Below are 15,720 nucleotides of genomic sequence, written 5' to 3'. Positions count from 1 at the left end.
GAGGGACAACAGCTCAGAGAAGCAGGGCTCTCCTCAGAGAACTGGGGGGGGGGGCTCCCTGGAAAAGCCGGGACGTCTCCTCTGAGAGGGTGTGGCCCCCCGAGAAGTGAGGGGGTCCCCCAGAAGCAGGGTGTCTCCTGAGAGAGCAGGGGTCGACAGGAAATCAGGAGTGGGTCCCTCAGAGACAGCACCGCGCAGAGAAGTAGGGATCTCCTTAGAGAAGTTGGGAGGGGGCTCTCAGGGAGGCGGGGCCCTCAGAGAAGGGATGAGGGGGGTCCCTCAAAGACACGGGGTAGGGAGGGCTCCCTCACAGAGCAAGGGGGACCCTCAGAAAAGTGGAGCGTCCATCAGAGAAGGGGGGCGCCCCTCGGAAAAGTGGACGTCCCTCAGACGAAAGAAGTATCTCAGAGAGGTGGGGTCCCTCAGAGAAGTGGGGGTCTCTCAGAGAGATAGGGATCCCTCGGAGAAGGGGGTCTCCCCTCAAAGAGGCGGGGGTCCCCTCAGACAAGAAGGTCCACGCACCGAAGGCAGTCCCCTCAGAGAAGCGGAAGCCCCAGAGAAGCCCGGGGCACCGGAAGCCGGGGACCCGCCACCGGCGGCGCCGGCCCCTCACTCACCGAAGTTGCTCGGCGCCTCTGCGGGCGGCTGCTGGGCCCCGGGTGGCCTCGGGAGGCGGGGTCCGGTCCGATCAGCTCGGGTCCCGCGGCGGCGGCTCCCTCAGGTGGCGCCCGCGGCGGCGGCGGCGACAGGACGACGGACGACCGACCGACCGACTGCGCGGGCGGCGCGGGGCGCGCTCGGGTGGCGGGGGTGCGCGTGCGCGCGCCGGGGCGCTGACCCCGGGCGGGAGGAGCCGCCTCGCCGCACTCGGAGCCGCCGCTCGGTCTCGCCGCTCCTTCTCACACTGAAATTGCCCGCTTCGCAGCCCGGCTTCCCCGGTTGCTAGGCAGATTTCGCCTCGCACACTTCCGGGTTGAGGCGCGTCTCGCCGAGTGGCGGCGCCGCAGGCCAATGAGGTCCGGCCGAGGCTCCGGGGATCCGCGCCCCACGGAGGGCGTGGCCAGCCTCACGACGGACAGGGCCCCACAGCCAATGAGAGAGCGAGCCGGCTGGCCCTCGGGACCGCGCCGGCGGTCTGGGCGGCCCCGAGGAGGTGGGACGGAGTGACTGACAAGCGGTCTGCCAATAGGAGAGTGGAGCGGACCTCGGGGCCAGTCAGGGCCCTTGGGGGGCGGGGCTTCGGCTTCGGGGCGGGAACGCCACGAGGGGCGGGGACTTGGAGACGCGTCAATTCTTGGCCGGCTCGCTCGGACCCCGGAGGGCGTTTCGGCTGGGCCGCGGGGCGGCCGACAACTGGCTGGGCAGGGGGTTCCCCGCAGTGCTCAGCAGGGGCGCCCCACCCACAATGCACCGGAGAGGGCCTGGGCAGGGCGGGCGTGGGGCGGTTACGCCGGGCGGTGGGCGGGACCGCGTGAGGCGCGCTCTGAGAAGACTGGGCAGCCCTTGGCTCGGCCTTGTTCCCGAGGGAATTCGTTGCCCTGCCCCCCCCCCCCACCCCCCTCATCCCCCCCCACCCCGCCTGCGCCCGCCCGGATCTTTTCTGACAAGAGTTGTGGTTCGACTTCTTCTGAGAAGAATCTTGGGGATTCTTGTCCCTGGCCCCCGTTCTGAGGAGAATCTTCGGAATTCGTTTCCTAGCTCCCATTCTGAGGAGAATCCAGGAATCTTGCCCCTAGCCCCTCTCCTAAAGAGACTCTTGGAGGCTCTTGCCCTGGCCCTCAACTGAAGAAAGTTTTGGCGATTCTTCCCCTGCCCGCTTTTCCCAGTGTGGCCAGAATGAGGGTAATTTTGTAGCTTCGCACCCCTAGCTCTGTTTTCTAAGATTTGTAGAGTCTCGGGTCCTTGCCCCTTTTACTAAGGAGAATTGGAGGGACTTAGGGTCTACTGCCTTTCCTGGAGACTATTTGCGGAGCAGCCCCCGGCTCTTTTCTGAGCACTATTAGGGGCCACTGGCCCTATCCCTCCCTTGGCTGAGGGGCAGTGGGGGCTGTGTGCCGCGGCCTTCATATCTAAAGATAACTCGGCAAACTCCTACGTCGTATGTCCCTCCCCCGACCAGAGGAGAAACTTGCGACTTCAAGCACCTCTCTTTTCTCCAGAGACAACTCGCAGGAGATTGACACCCCCTCATCCCTTTTACTAAAGAAATGTCAGGTTGTGCTCCCTGAACTTTTTCTAAGCAGTGTCCGTGTTGCAGTAATGGCTCCCCTTTTCCTAGGATCTGTGACCGTTTGACTCTTTCCCTAGAAAATTTTGGGGAGTTAAATGCTTCCTTTTTGGAAAAGCTACCCATTTAGCCCTCTTTCCTCTTATTTTGAGAGTGTTTTTCGGCACAGCTCTCTTTTCTTCCCCAAGAGTCAATCAAATCTGTGGCCATTCCTGATTCTGTCCCCTGTTGAGCTCTTTAGCTCGTTTCCTTCGCTACTGGGTGGGGCCGTTCCAGGAAGCATTCCTGCTTCCCACCCACCGCCAGACAAAATTCATGGGTCTGTCAAACTGCAGTGTTTGCACCTCTGCTGTAGGAGGTACCATGGGCCACCAGGTGTCAAAGGTCTTTGCCTGCCTGTCTTCCCCCTGTTGATCTGAACTCCTTGCCTGATTTCGCCCTCAGAGAACCCAGCCTGGTTGGCTCAGTCGGTAGAACATGGGACTCTTGATCTGGGGGTTGTAAATTCAAGCCCCACACTGGATATAGAGGTTACTTAAAAATAAAATCTTGGGGCATCTGGGTGGCTCAGTGGGTTAAGCCTCTGCCTTAGGCTCAGGTCATGATCCCCGGGTCCTGGGATTGAATCCCGCATCCGGCTCTCTGCTCCGCGGGGAGGCTGCTTCCTCCTCTCTCTCTGCCTGCCTCTCTGCCTACTTGTGATCTCTGTCTGTCAAATAAATACATAAAATCTTTAAAAATAAATTAAAATCTTTTGGGGGGTGCCTGGGTGGCTCAGTTGGTTAAGCAACAGCCTTTTTGGCTCAAGTCATGATCCTAGAGTCCCAGAATCAAGTCCTGCTCAGCAGGGAGTCAGCTTCTCCCTCTGACCCTCCCACCTCTCATGCTCTCTCTCTCTCTCATTCTCTCTCTTTCAAATAAATAAAATTTTTAATTAAAAAAAAATAAAATCGGGGCACCTGGGTGGCTCAGTGGGTGAAGCCACTGCCTTCGGCTCAGGTCATGATCTCAGGGTCCTGGGATCGAGTCCCGCATGGGGCTCTCTGCTCAGCATATAGCCTGCTTCCCTTCCTCTCTCTCTGCCTGCCTCTCTTGTGATTTCTCTCTGTCAAATAAATAAAATCTTTAAAAAAAAATAAAATAAAATAAAATAAAATCTTTTTGAAGAACCTAGCTCTGGGACACCTGGCTGGCTCTGACGGAAAAACATGCAACTGTTGATCTCAGGGTCGAGAGTTTGAGCCCCACCTTGGGTGTGAAGATTACTTATAAATAAAAACAAAACAAAATAAAAAGAACTGAGCTTTGCACTTAGTAGACAACCAAACAACCATTGAATCAAAAGAGTGAAGAGGGTAGCCAAGAGAAAGACTCACAACACCGTGAGGATTCAATATGGCAAACTTTGATCTCCCTACTTTGTGCCCAGAAACGTGCAAGGTACTGAGATTCCTGAATTATAGGATGGAACTTTGTGAGCCAAGATGAATGCTATAAAGGGAAACAGGCCTGTCAGGCAAGGCAGAATGTTATACTAAAGAGATACCAAGAAGATATTGTAGGAATGTGATTAAATGAGATAATGATGTGAAACTGTTTTGTAAACCGTGAAGCGGTGGTGGAAGAGATTGTTACAAGTGGGCTAACATTCCTGGAAGAAAAGTAAAGGATAAATTCTGAGAGTCACAAAATTGGGAGGTTGGCGGGCAGCCCTGTGGGGTCTGATTTCCCTGAACTCAGCCTGGACTCAAGTGGCAAGGTCGACAGAGTCCTTGGCTAGAGAAGGAAGCCACTAGAAACATGAAGACAACTTGTTCCCAGAGCCCCTTATTTGCACCTCTGTTGTAACACTTACCACATTCTGCAAGTGTGTGAGCCGGTCTCGGTGGACAATAACCACTCAGAATTTGGTGACTAGCAGAACTGCAGCTGAACCCACAGGAGCTAGGCCAGTTACTTTCCTCAGCCCTGTCAGAAATGAGAACAACAGTCTCAAAGGTTGCAGGGAGGAGAGTGTACTGTGTATGGTGCACAGTAGGACTCAGGAGCTTTCCCTTTCATTCCAGCCACTAAGCAGGATGCTTTCTGAGAGCAGGGATCCAGCCTTATTCGTTTGAGTAGTCTCTCAGTGCCTTTATAGTGACTGAGTTGAACTGGGATCAAAGAGCAACTCGTTGTCCAAAGCTTCATTTTATACATGAGAGATGGAGAGACCTACAGGGCCACTGTGACTTGTTCACATCCCACTGCTGCTCTATGGCTGGATCCTAAGCTTGCATTGCTTTGATCTCATGTTGGGCCTACATACTGGAAAGGGGAGAAGAGGGACCTATCCACTTCGGTCCTTATACCAAGTTGAGACATGTTAGGAATCAAAAACTTCCTGAGCCTTATCTCTCTCTTAGGCAAGCCGTGGGAAGATTCTGGATATAGATCTGCTAGAACCCCCTAACTCCAAGAGCAAAGGGCCGGGTGGGGGACCATAACCAGGGTCAAGGCCACTGAAATTAACTTTGTCAAAGGGAGATTGCAAGGTTATTTCAGGTTATTTCAGGGTTGTCTTGTGTAATTTCCAGACCGATCCCTAGAAATGTCAGGGCCTATAATTATGTTTCACCTTTTTATTTTAAGAATGTACAGAATTTCTTTTTTCTCTGGAAAAAGGCATTGCCTAGAGGCAGAGATGTTGGATTAAGGGATGTCTGAGAAGTCTGGAATCCTAAACATAAACAAGAGCCCCATTTGGCTGGGAAATTGTATCCTGGAAGAGTCCAAGGCAAATGGGCATTCATCAGAGGGAGTGAAAGTCTCACCAAAATGGATGACACAAGTCGGCTTCTGACACAAAAAAAATGAAAAGAAGGGCACGTGACCCATACCAAGGATGGCTGTCCTTTCCACAGTGGTAGTAACGATTGCATCTCTCGGCATCAAGGCGTGTCCCTTCCTGGGTCTGGGAAATCATGTGGGCAAACTGGCTAAGTGACATTCACATCCAAATAGGGAAATGGGAACTGAGCCAGGTGACTACAGAGGCAGCAAGGAAGGCAAGGCCTCAATGATAGTTAGAAAAACGAGGGCCTGGTGGGTGCCAGCCTCCTATTGGTGTTATGGTCTTGGATAAGGAAGAGTGCTTACCAACAGTGGGGAATAACAGCTGGTTAATACCAGTGGGAAGGGTACTAAGCACAAAAGTTAAAGTCCTCCAGGGTCACTTGGCAGTTCAAGTGACCAGAGCAAAGTGCCCTTTCCGTCATTGCCTCCTAAGATTGTGGGACTGCAGAATTCTTTAGGTTTGCCAAGCACTTTGAAATTCACATATGTGAATTGCTAATCTATTGAAACCTGCATCTTTTAACAGGACTTTGGAATTGGCCCTGGTTCTCCCAGGGAAAAGATAGTAAAAATTCAGTGTCTGTTTTCAGGGAGAAATAGACACACCAAATCAGGAAGTGGCCTAAGTCATCCTCCTGCTCCCCCAACAGAAAAGCAGAGAGCACCTGAAGTATTCAAGGATGGGGAGCAGAGTGTAATGTCATTGGTGTTAGATGGCTAGAAAATCTGGAACTGAGTCCAGATGGAGCCCAGGAGCCCTCTTTGCCAGGCTTTTTTAGTCTCTAGGTCAAAAACCTGGACTGTAGTAACAAATCTTACCTGATTCTTACTGACATAATTAAATGGGATTAGTGATAACCCTTTGCTGGAGCAAAAAATATTGTTGTCTGCACCTGCATGCCTACAGCCTAGAAGACTACGTCAAAAGGGTGACTTCCCCAACCAGGATGGAAAGCATTTCTTAATGGGAGGGAGGTGATCTTTGACACGTGTGGCCACTTTGTGTGCAGAGGGAGGAGCCAACTGCAGTGCTGAACGGGGAAAGAGTTGCGTTATTGGCACCAGTGGAGAATTTCCCCTGAGGTTCTGTGGGATCCGAAGGCCTTTAGCATCCCAGACAAGCACTTACATCTGAGCCTAAAACCCAGGTCAGGGCTTTCATTCCACTGCATTTCAGACCTTTCCCCCAACCTCTCTCTGCCTTGAGACAAGAGTCCTGTGCCTTAGGACTGAAGTGACTGCCCCTTTGCCTCCAAGTGACATGCATGTCACACCTGTGAACCTGGCCACTACTTTCATTCCCTTGCCATTCCTTCTTCCCTGTCGGGCTGGTGTTTAATCCTGCCACTAAAATCCTTCTCTCAAATTACTGAGAACTCAGTGATTCCCTTCCAGGAGCTCTTCTTGGTCTGCATTTTCTCCAGCCTCCAGCATCTAGAGAACACTCCCTAATTCTTGAAATGTCTTTCGTGGCTTCTAGAGAACTTGCCTCTTCTGGTCTCCTGTTCTGTCTTCGTCCAACTTCTACCTGGAAATTCTGCCAGGCTGCTCGTCTCTTGCTACTACTCTGTGCCTCGATGTTTCTTCAGAGAATGAATCCCTTCCAGGAGTGGAACTCAGGAAATCCCAGATTTGTATTTCCAGTCCACCTGAGTTCCTGTCCAGGATCTCCTTCCCCTCCAGGTGAGATGTGAGTGAAACCCAACAGCTGAATGTGTTTCAGACAAAATTTGATGTCTTCCTCTTTGACCCATTCTCCATTCTTTTTTTCCAAAGAAAAGTTCTCATATATTTATTACTGAACCAACCTACTCGTGCAGAAGCAGAGAAACAAAGAGAAAAAAATATATTTTCCTAATAAAACACATCCAAGTGTTCAGAGAAGAGTGGTGACCTTTTCAACATGACATGGTAAGATGTTAGTGACCTTGATACAGTATAAATATGTGTGTCATCTCATAAGTGATTCCTTATAGAATCAGTTTCATCTTTCTTCAGTGTCTCCTCTTGAGTTATACCTGATTTTATTACCAGTTTTCATCAAAATCCACGGGGAACGGAATGATTCTACTTTTGTTTCTTAACCAGGAAGTTGATCCTAGAAGTTGTGCAAAAAGACATGAGATCTGTGCACAGAATCAGCTGCACACACCACAGTGGCAGGAAAAGAGAGGGACCTTATCCTTTCAACCAATTTCCCTTTTTCACTCTTTTCTTCTGCACTAACGTTACCTTCCTGGTGTTCCAGGTTCAAAGCTCTTAAATCTCCAAAGGGAGATTTCTTTAACACCACTCATCAAACTCAGTTAGTTGCTCAACATTATAATTTGTCCCATCGCTTTTCTATCTGTTCTTTTGATTTCTGTCACTACCACCCGTTCCCAAAAATGCTCTGAGTGACTCTCTCATATTCAATTGCACACAAACTGTTAGACGGATTTCTCTTAAATCAAGAACCATGTCATACTCCTACTTGAAAAACTTCCATTTTCAAGGAGGCTGTACTCTATTGGTTTTATAATTAAGAAGAAGAAATTTTCTAAAGCTGCGCATCACCAAAGGTTGAATCTTGGCTTCGCTCTTTCTTCTCTTTGGCCCTCCCTTCACTCCAGTTTCTTCCTGGAATGTGTTGTAACCCCTTTACCTGAGGTTTCGCTTTCTGTGGTTCAGTTCCCTGAGGATAAATGCTGGTCTGGATACAGACGTTCCTCCTTCTAAGGTATTGTCAGGAGGTCAATAGTAGCCCAGTACTGTCACAATGCCTACAGCATTCACCTCACTTTATCTCATCCTGTATGAATTGTATCATCTCACATCATCACAAGAAGAAGAATAAGTATGATACAATAAGATATTTAGCAAGAATGTGAAAGAGACACCAAACACACTTAATTTTTATTAGTTATATTCTGATTATTCTATCTTATTTATTTTCATTTTTTAAAATATTTTATTTATTTGAGAGAGAGAGCACAAGCCAGGGGGAGAGGCAGAGGGAGAATCAGACTCCCCTCTGAGCAAGGAGCCCAAGGCAGGGCTCGATCCCAGGACCCTGGGATCATGACCTGAGCCAAAGGCAGATGCTTAACCAACTGAGCCACCCAGGTGCCCCTATTTTATTATCAGTTATTGTCATGCCTTTCTAATTTATAAAACAAACTTTATTGTAGGTATGTATATATGAAAAAGTCATAGTATATACAGTGTTCAGTACTGTCTGTGATTTCAGGCATCCACTGGGTGTCTTGGAATGGATTCCCCCCGCCCCGCCATGGGGATACGTTGATCTGCACAAAACATCCCACTCTGGATTCCATGGGACATCAGAATGCCTTAAGATATCAACAGAGAGGGGTGTCTGGGTGGCTCAGTGGATTAAGCCGCTGCCTTCGGCTCAGGTCATGATCTCAGGGTCCTGGGATGGAGTCCCACATCGGGCTCTCTGCTCGGCAGGGAGCCTGCTTCCCTCTCTCTCTCTCTCTCTGCCTGCCTCTCTGCCTACCTGTGATCTCTCTCTCTCGTTATCAAATAAATAAATAAATAAAATCTTAAAAAAAAAGATAACAGAGATTCTGTGATTAGTTTCTCTTTTACAAAAAAAATCATTTTTGGGGATGGCTCAGTGAGTTAAAGCCTCTGCCTTCATCTCAGGTCATGATCCCAGGGTCTTGGGATCAAGCCCCACATCGGGCTCTCTGCTCAGCGGGGAGCCTGCTCCCCCCGTCCCCCTGTGCCCGCCTCTCTCTCTGCCTGCCTCTCTGCCTACCTGTGATCTCTGTCTGTCAAATAAATAAATAAAATCTTTTAAAAAAATTTTTTTGGGGGGCACCTGGGTGGCTCAGTGGGTTAAGGCCTCTGCCTTCGGCTCAGGTCATGATCTCAGGGTCCTGGGATCAAGCCCCACATTGGGCTCTCTGCTCAGTGGGGAACCTGCTTCCTCCTCTCTCTCCCCCTGCCTGCCTCTCTGCCTACTTGTGATCTCTCTCTCCGTGTCAAATAAATAAACAAAATCTTTTTAAAAAAATAAAAATAAAAAAAATTTTTTTTCAACTAGAGGATTTTGCTAAACCTTTCCTATTGTTAATGGATGTTGTCATGGTATATCGCAAACTTCCTTCATGACATGGTCTATTTTCTTTAATTCTAAGAACACCCATTCACCTCCTGGAGAGCTCACAGTCGGTAGGCCGTGGGTCATGATTTAAAAAGGGCTGGTTCCGCATGCTGCCCTTGCCTAAGCCAGCTTCTGTCACCCCTTATTGCCTCCCCCTCTCTTAGTAGTTATTAGGGTTCAAGGGATAGTGCCCCATTTTGGAGGAGATAAAATTGAGGCTCAGGGATTTTTATTTGGCCAGGGTCACAAATAAATAAAACCAGAACCTCAGTCTGAATTCTAATCTTGAAATCTTTGCAGTTGCCCACACTGTCCTCAAAGTCCTCCCTTCCTGGCTGCTTCAGATTAGACCTGGGTATGGTCACAGCTCTTTGGGCTGCAGCGTGGGAATGTGGGAAGGTGCCAGAGTGAAGAACAAAATCCCTGACTCCAGTCAAGTCTTTCTACCTGCTGGGGCCACAAATGTGTTGGTGACTAATATTTTCTGTTTATAATCCTTTAGGATTTGTGTATTTTGTATTAATTCACCACAAAGGTGTCCCCTTCCTTCCTTCTCTTTTTCCCTCCCTCTTCTCCCTTCTCCCCTCTCTCTCTCTCTTTTTTTAATTTATCTGTTTGACAGAGAGAGAGCACAAGCAGGTGGAGTAACTGGTAGAGGACAGGGAGAAGCAGGCTCCCCACCGAGCAAGGAGCCCGATGTGGGGGACTATCTGAGGACCCTGGAATCATGACCTGAGCTGAAGGCAGATGCTTAACCAACTGAGCTACCCAGGCGCCCTTCTTTCTTATCTCCATTAGAGTATACATTCCCAAAGGATTAGCACTATATTCCTCAGTATATACGTATTGAATACACATACACATTTAATATACACATGGCCAATTACCTATAAACAATAACTGCCTGGGTCACCCATCTTCTTGGAAATGCCTCCTCATTTCTTTTTCTCTGTGTCCCCTCTTCATGTGGATAGTTCCACGTTGGGAACCATCCGAGCAGAGAGGAAGTTAAGAAATCAGCCAGTCCACCTTCTACATTTCCCAAGGGAGGAGGACCGGTAGAGGGTGTGACTTAGCTCTGTAGCGAGGAGAGGGCCAAGCTGGTCTCTGAGCTGAGCCTGACTCCGTCTCCAAGGCCAGACATTCACTGCGCTTTCCTGCTTATTTAAGCTCTAGGGGGAGAACAGACAGCTCGGGCTTCCAGAGTTTGTGCTCTTGTCTTGGGTGGAATTCAGCAGTCCCCAAGGAGCTCTGAGCCCTCAAGGACTATGCCCCAAGGGTCACACATGTGCCTTAGCAAGGGAGGTTTCCCTGTCGCTGTCACCGCCTGCCGCTGCTGATTGGCTTCCGTCCTCCATGTTAAGGCCTTTGGGGCAGTCTGCGGGGAAGCAGCCACCAAGGTTCCCTGTCTTTGGCTTCCACCCAGACTGGGCCAGCCTTGTCCTTCCTGTTGCTCTGCCTCTGACACATCTGATCACCAAGGCTCTGGTCTTCTTTATGAGAATTTTTTCCTGGATTGTTGCTGAAGCACAGGCAAGAGAGCTGGAAGAAAAAGAATTTTCCCCCGGATGAATTAAAAACTATAGAAACAGACCTGGTCAGCCCAGATTCTCCTCTTTCTCCTCTGTAGAGGGGCACAGGGCTGGCAGTGGACAGATGAGCAAGGTGAGCCCTGCAAGGGGGCCTGGAATGAAAGGGGATTCCTAGTACCTCCATCTCGTTTTGTTCTTTTGGTTCTAACCTTTCAAAAGGTCACATATCTGTTTGTATATTAACTTATGCCGTAAGTGTTTATTGAGCTCCTAATAAGGGTCAGACACCCTGAGGCAGAGCAGTGGGCAAAGGCACCAGAGAGAAGGCATCTCTCTCTCTCTCTCTCTCTCTCTCTCTCTCTCTCTCTCTCTCGCCCTAAACTTCGGGCCTCCTGTCTCCTCGCCCACAGGCTGTGTGATGTCAGACTCTGATCTCTTAAACTGAAAGCAAGGGATCTGGTGGGCAATGCTTCAAACCACAGATTCAAGTCACCAGCCTCAATCAGTGATTCAGGACTGTCCTGTGGGGTTTGGTTTCGGCCTCTGGAATGTTACTGAGATTGCTGTCCACCATAGAAAGCCCTAGAAGCTCCTGCACTGGGGAAGGTGCTAGGATCCTTGGAGCAAGGGTATTTATTTCTACGTGTCCTGTGTTGGAAAATGCTGAATCCCAACTTTTGCTTAGATTTAGAGATTAACTTACCTTTCTTACTAGTATAGGAGTGTCTCGAACTGCCTGGTCTTGGCAACCTCCATTCCTGCTCCAAGTGATGCTGGTTGGAAGGTTGGAAGAATCCAGAGAGGGATGATATGGCCATGGGTTGCTCTTCCCATCCCAGGGACTGAGTGGACACTGCCGTGGCATCTCTGTGTGCAAAGCCCACCTGGCCTTGCCCTTTGGAGTCAAGGCATGTGGGTGTCCCACAGCCAGGCCAACCACAAGTGTGGCCTGTGGCCATTACAGGACACAGTCAGGGAGGGGTAAATAATCCCTGAAAAATAATCTCCTTAAGCTTTTGGGTCTGAGGAGAACTAGATGCCAAGAGAGAAACAGATCCTGGGAATGAGAGATTTGGGTGTGGCCCAGCGGGGACTTCCTTCTGCTGGCACCAGAAGACAGAGGAACATTCTGGAGGCAGGAAGAACTCCTTTAAGAGATGAATTCCCTTTTCCTGGGGAGGGGGTGGCTCAGGAAGCAGTGTGGTAGGAGTCCTCGGATCAGGGACCTGGCTCTGAAGCATCTGGTTGGTTTGTGGTGATGTCAGGAGTGCCCCGGCCCCTGGTCACCTGCCGATGGGAGTCCACATTATACAAGGGAGTAATGACCCCATCTTTGTCATTGCCACTGTCTGACCCACACTCCTCTGCACATCTAGCCCTGTTTGCACCACTGTCCCCCCCAGTTTGTTTCTGGGATATGGGCCCGAGTGTGGCGGGGGGAGAAGGACCTGAGGAGATCCAGGGATTTGATCCCTCTTCTGGAAGTGGGGGCTCAGCCACTTCCCCCCCCACCACCACCACCCGTGTCTCCCAGACCTGACCCACTCATCAGCAGTACTCAAGGTGTTGTGTGGCAGCCCCTGGCCTCCAGAATGCCACCAGAGGGCTGGCAGCTCCCATGCCCACCCAGTATCCTCTCGAATAGCCAGACACCAGGGCCGGCCCATCTCCTTCCCACAGTCTTGGCATCTACATAGCAGAAGTTGAAACATCCATCCAGCTCTGACTGGCTGGCTGAGGGAGGTCTCCCCTCTGTCCTGTTACAGTGTCCCCCACCTATTCCTGATTTCCCATCCTACAGTGTGCTGGTCTCATCTCACAAGTGGGGCATGGCTCACTCTTACTTGAGGCCCATGGTCAGACTTCTGGTAGAATGTCCACTCCCTGAGAGCAGGGACTTTGCCAGAAATGGCTCCTGCTGTGTTCCGGACATTGAGCATCCAGTAAGTGCCAAATAGTTGTCTGGCAAGCAAAGGAGGGAATGTTGTAGCCCAAATGCTTGGGAGATCAGCATCTCCTCTCCCACGCGATACAGGAGAGGAACTGAGAGACTCTGCGGTGAAGGTTTTTCCACATCCCTGCAAATGAGGACAAGGCCAGGCTGCACTGGGGACTGGCAACTTTCAGCCCATCCTGCCCAGCCCAGCCGGGCGCTGGAGTCCCATGGGCCCAACCTGGTGGGAACTCTGCCCGAGCCGCCGCGCCCCCTGGTGGCCGAGGATGGAGCAGGCTGAGCTGCCCACAGCAACTGGTGACACATGCAGATGAAGACGGAGTAGGAGATACACTTCCGGTTCAAAGCCGTACTTCTGAGCAGTTTGTACTTAACCCTTTAGGGGAGCATCTGTGTGCAGAACTCGATAGTAGCAGAGTTTCGTCAGGGCCACACACTCACTCTGGACAGAGTGTGACTAACTGCGGGTGGAACCTCAACTCCGTGTTGCGCAGACACTAAGTGTGCGGAATGTGGTTGGAAATGACACTCAACACAGAACAAACGCACGCGGACCAAGTGGCCCATCTCTAGAGAGCTGTGTTTCAGAGGGCTTTTTGGAATATATACGACAGGGATGGGGCAAATGGTGCCCATCTCTCTCCCACAAACTTCTAGTGTAAAAATGCTATGATTTTAAAAATGACATATATCAGAGCAGCTGTAATTCATCGGGAGTATCATATTTTTCATAAAGTACCACTGTAATAGTCCCTTTATTTTCTGGCCCTTGAAAAAGGTACCCAAAATATCAAAGTACTAAGGAAATCAAATTAACATAGAAATGAATCTTTCTTTCCTTTTCCCAACCAACTGCATTGTAATCTCAGAATGGGAGCATGACCTGGGGGTGAAATGAGTTTTTGAATTCTTCAGCAGTCCTCCTCCTCCCCCTCCCTGGCTCTTTGGGGACCAGCAGCAGACCTTGGAGAGAGTGGGGGATGAGGGAGTGGAGTCCCTGTGGCCCTCAGAGTCCAGCTCCCTCGCCCCCCAACCTCTGTTCCTTAACTTTGGGAGACACCCCACCTTCCTCTGACCCCAGTAAGCCCCTCAGCCTCTTGTGTCCAGTTGGCACGTCTGAACTGACTGGGGTTGTCTCAGTGTGGTTCAAATCAAAGAAGCCATTCCAGGTGCTGCACAGACAGGACCACAGAGGCAGGACTGCCTGCCTCTCCCTGAGCAGCCTTCTTTGTGGGAAAATGTCAATCTAACGGGCTCGGCTAGGCCAAACGAAGCCAATACACACCGTGATCATTTTCAGGACCCCCAGTGCCCACGGGCCTGGGGCTGTGAAGTTCACACTCCCTCGTGGTACCGTGGTACCGTAGGGTCTTGTTAGCATTTCCGGGGTGGGGTGTGGGGTGGGGGCAGGCTCTGAGTCCGAGTGTGCTGCCACCTGCAGACAACATAGGCAGGTGTCCACGAGGCGTCTGCCAGAACTGCCTGTGTGTTCTTCCTCCTGGGCTGTCCCCTGGAACTGCCAGCATGTGCCAGACCTGGACCAGGACATTCCTGGCTGATGCTGGGCTTCTGAGCGGAGGAGCCGCCAGGAGAGGACCCCTGGCAGGCAGAGACGTGGGAGCAAGCACACAGAGTGTTCCGGGACCATTCAGGGAGGAGGTTGGACAACATCCAGGTGGGAGATGTGGCCGGGACTTGGGGAGGGGCAGTGGAGATAGCCAGAAATGGGTGGAGTGACAGGATTTCTGAGGATGGGGATGAGTGTGTGTGAAGGACAGTTAATCAGCCACTCAGTGCTTGGGCCAGCTGCCCTGGCCACCCGCTGGCCTCAAGGCCCACTCCTGTCCCCCCCATCCTGTGACTACTTCCTGTATTCGTCGTCCACTTCCTGAGTGTGTCCCGCACACCTGCAGAGCTTCTCCCTACTGTGTCCATTTGTGCTGACTAGTCCTGCTGAAAGGAATCTGCTCGGCTTTACCCGAGACATTCCCCAAAACCTATGACTCCAACACCCACTCTTTGTTCATTAAGATTTGGCAATTCGTGGAAAGTTTTCTGGAACTGCTGATTTATTCAACCAGGGCATTGTTCTGCAGCACCCAAATGAGCCTACTTCCTGTGAAACAGTGGCCATCTCGGGACTGGCTTACTAGCCACATGTGATCCCAGCTGGTGGCCACATGCCTGCTGGTGGATGGCTTGTCACATGGTGGATTTGTGGCTGTGCTCTGGTTGGGTAGGCTCAGGATGTGATTCTTGCAGATAGGCTGTGAAACTTAAGGTGGGAAGAACAATGTCCATACCAATAGGGCAGGCAGTCCACCCCAAGTGACGAAGCCATTTATGACTGGGTTGTTGGGTATAGGGCGGGGGTGGGGGGCAGGCATCAACGTGGGGCCGGTGGGATCACTGTGTTCAGGGAAGTTCTTCCTGGCAGGGCCTGTGGAATCCCTGATACACCCAGTGGCCAGTGGTTCTGCCTCAGGAGCATGGCCCAAAGGAGAGCTCAGACATGCCCCATTAGTGAGCAGTTGAGAGCACGTTGGTGTCATGAGGGGCGCAGTGATGAGAGTAACATGAGGGCCTTGACAAAGGATGGGTGGCAGCCAGGCACCATCTCTGCACGTTAAAAACAAGGCACAACCCAAGAGAATTGAAAACACGTTTAAAAAATGTGTAGGGGCACATTCACAACGGCAGCACTACTCACAACAGCCAAAAGGAAGCAGCAACCCAAACGCCCACCAGTGGATGCACCCATAAGCAAGCTGGTCCGTCTACACAGTGTAATATTATTCAGCTTTTGGGAATGAAATTCTGACTCAAGCTAGGTCGATGAAGCTTCAAGTCATGTCGAGTGAGAAAAACCAGACCTGAATGGCCACATGTATGATCCCATTTATCTGACATGTCCAAAACAGGCAAATCAGAGCCAGAGAGCAGATTAGAAACTGCCAAGGGCTGGAGAGAAGGGGAGTGGAACTGACAGTTAATGGGGACAGGGTTTCCTTTTGAGCTGATGAAAATGTGCTGGAACTAGACACCTGTTGGTTGTACA

General features: G+C 50.8%; 1 protein-coding gene across 2 annotated transcripts in view; it reads right to left on the bottom strand.

Annotated features, from left to right (window-relative positions):
- GATAD2A (GATA zinc finger domain containing 2A) overlaps nt 1–919 on the bottom strand; it is a 107,608-nt gene extending 106,689 nt beyond the window's left edge. For both annotated transcript variants that reach the window (XM_045990958.1, XM_045990960.1), the window contains exon 1: nt 618–919. The gene's annotated coding sequence lies outside the window, so the exon portion shown is untranslated. The remainder of the gene's footprint in view (nt 1–617) is intronic.
- Between the last annotated feature and the right edge of the window lie 14,801 nt (nt 920–15,720).

Source organism: Meles meles, chromosome 20 (genome assembly GCF_922984935.1).
Source record: "Meles meles chromosome 20, mMelMel3.1 paternal haplotype, whole genome shotgun sequence".
Lineage (NCBI taxonomy): Eukaryota > Metazoa > Chordata > Mammalia > Carnivora > Mustelidae > Meles > Meles meles.
The sequence above is the reverse complement of the archived record's forward strand: the minus strand, read 5'-3'. Positions and strand labels throughout refer to the sequence as shown.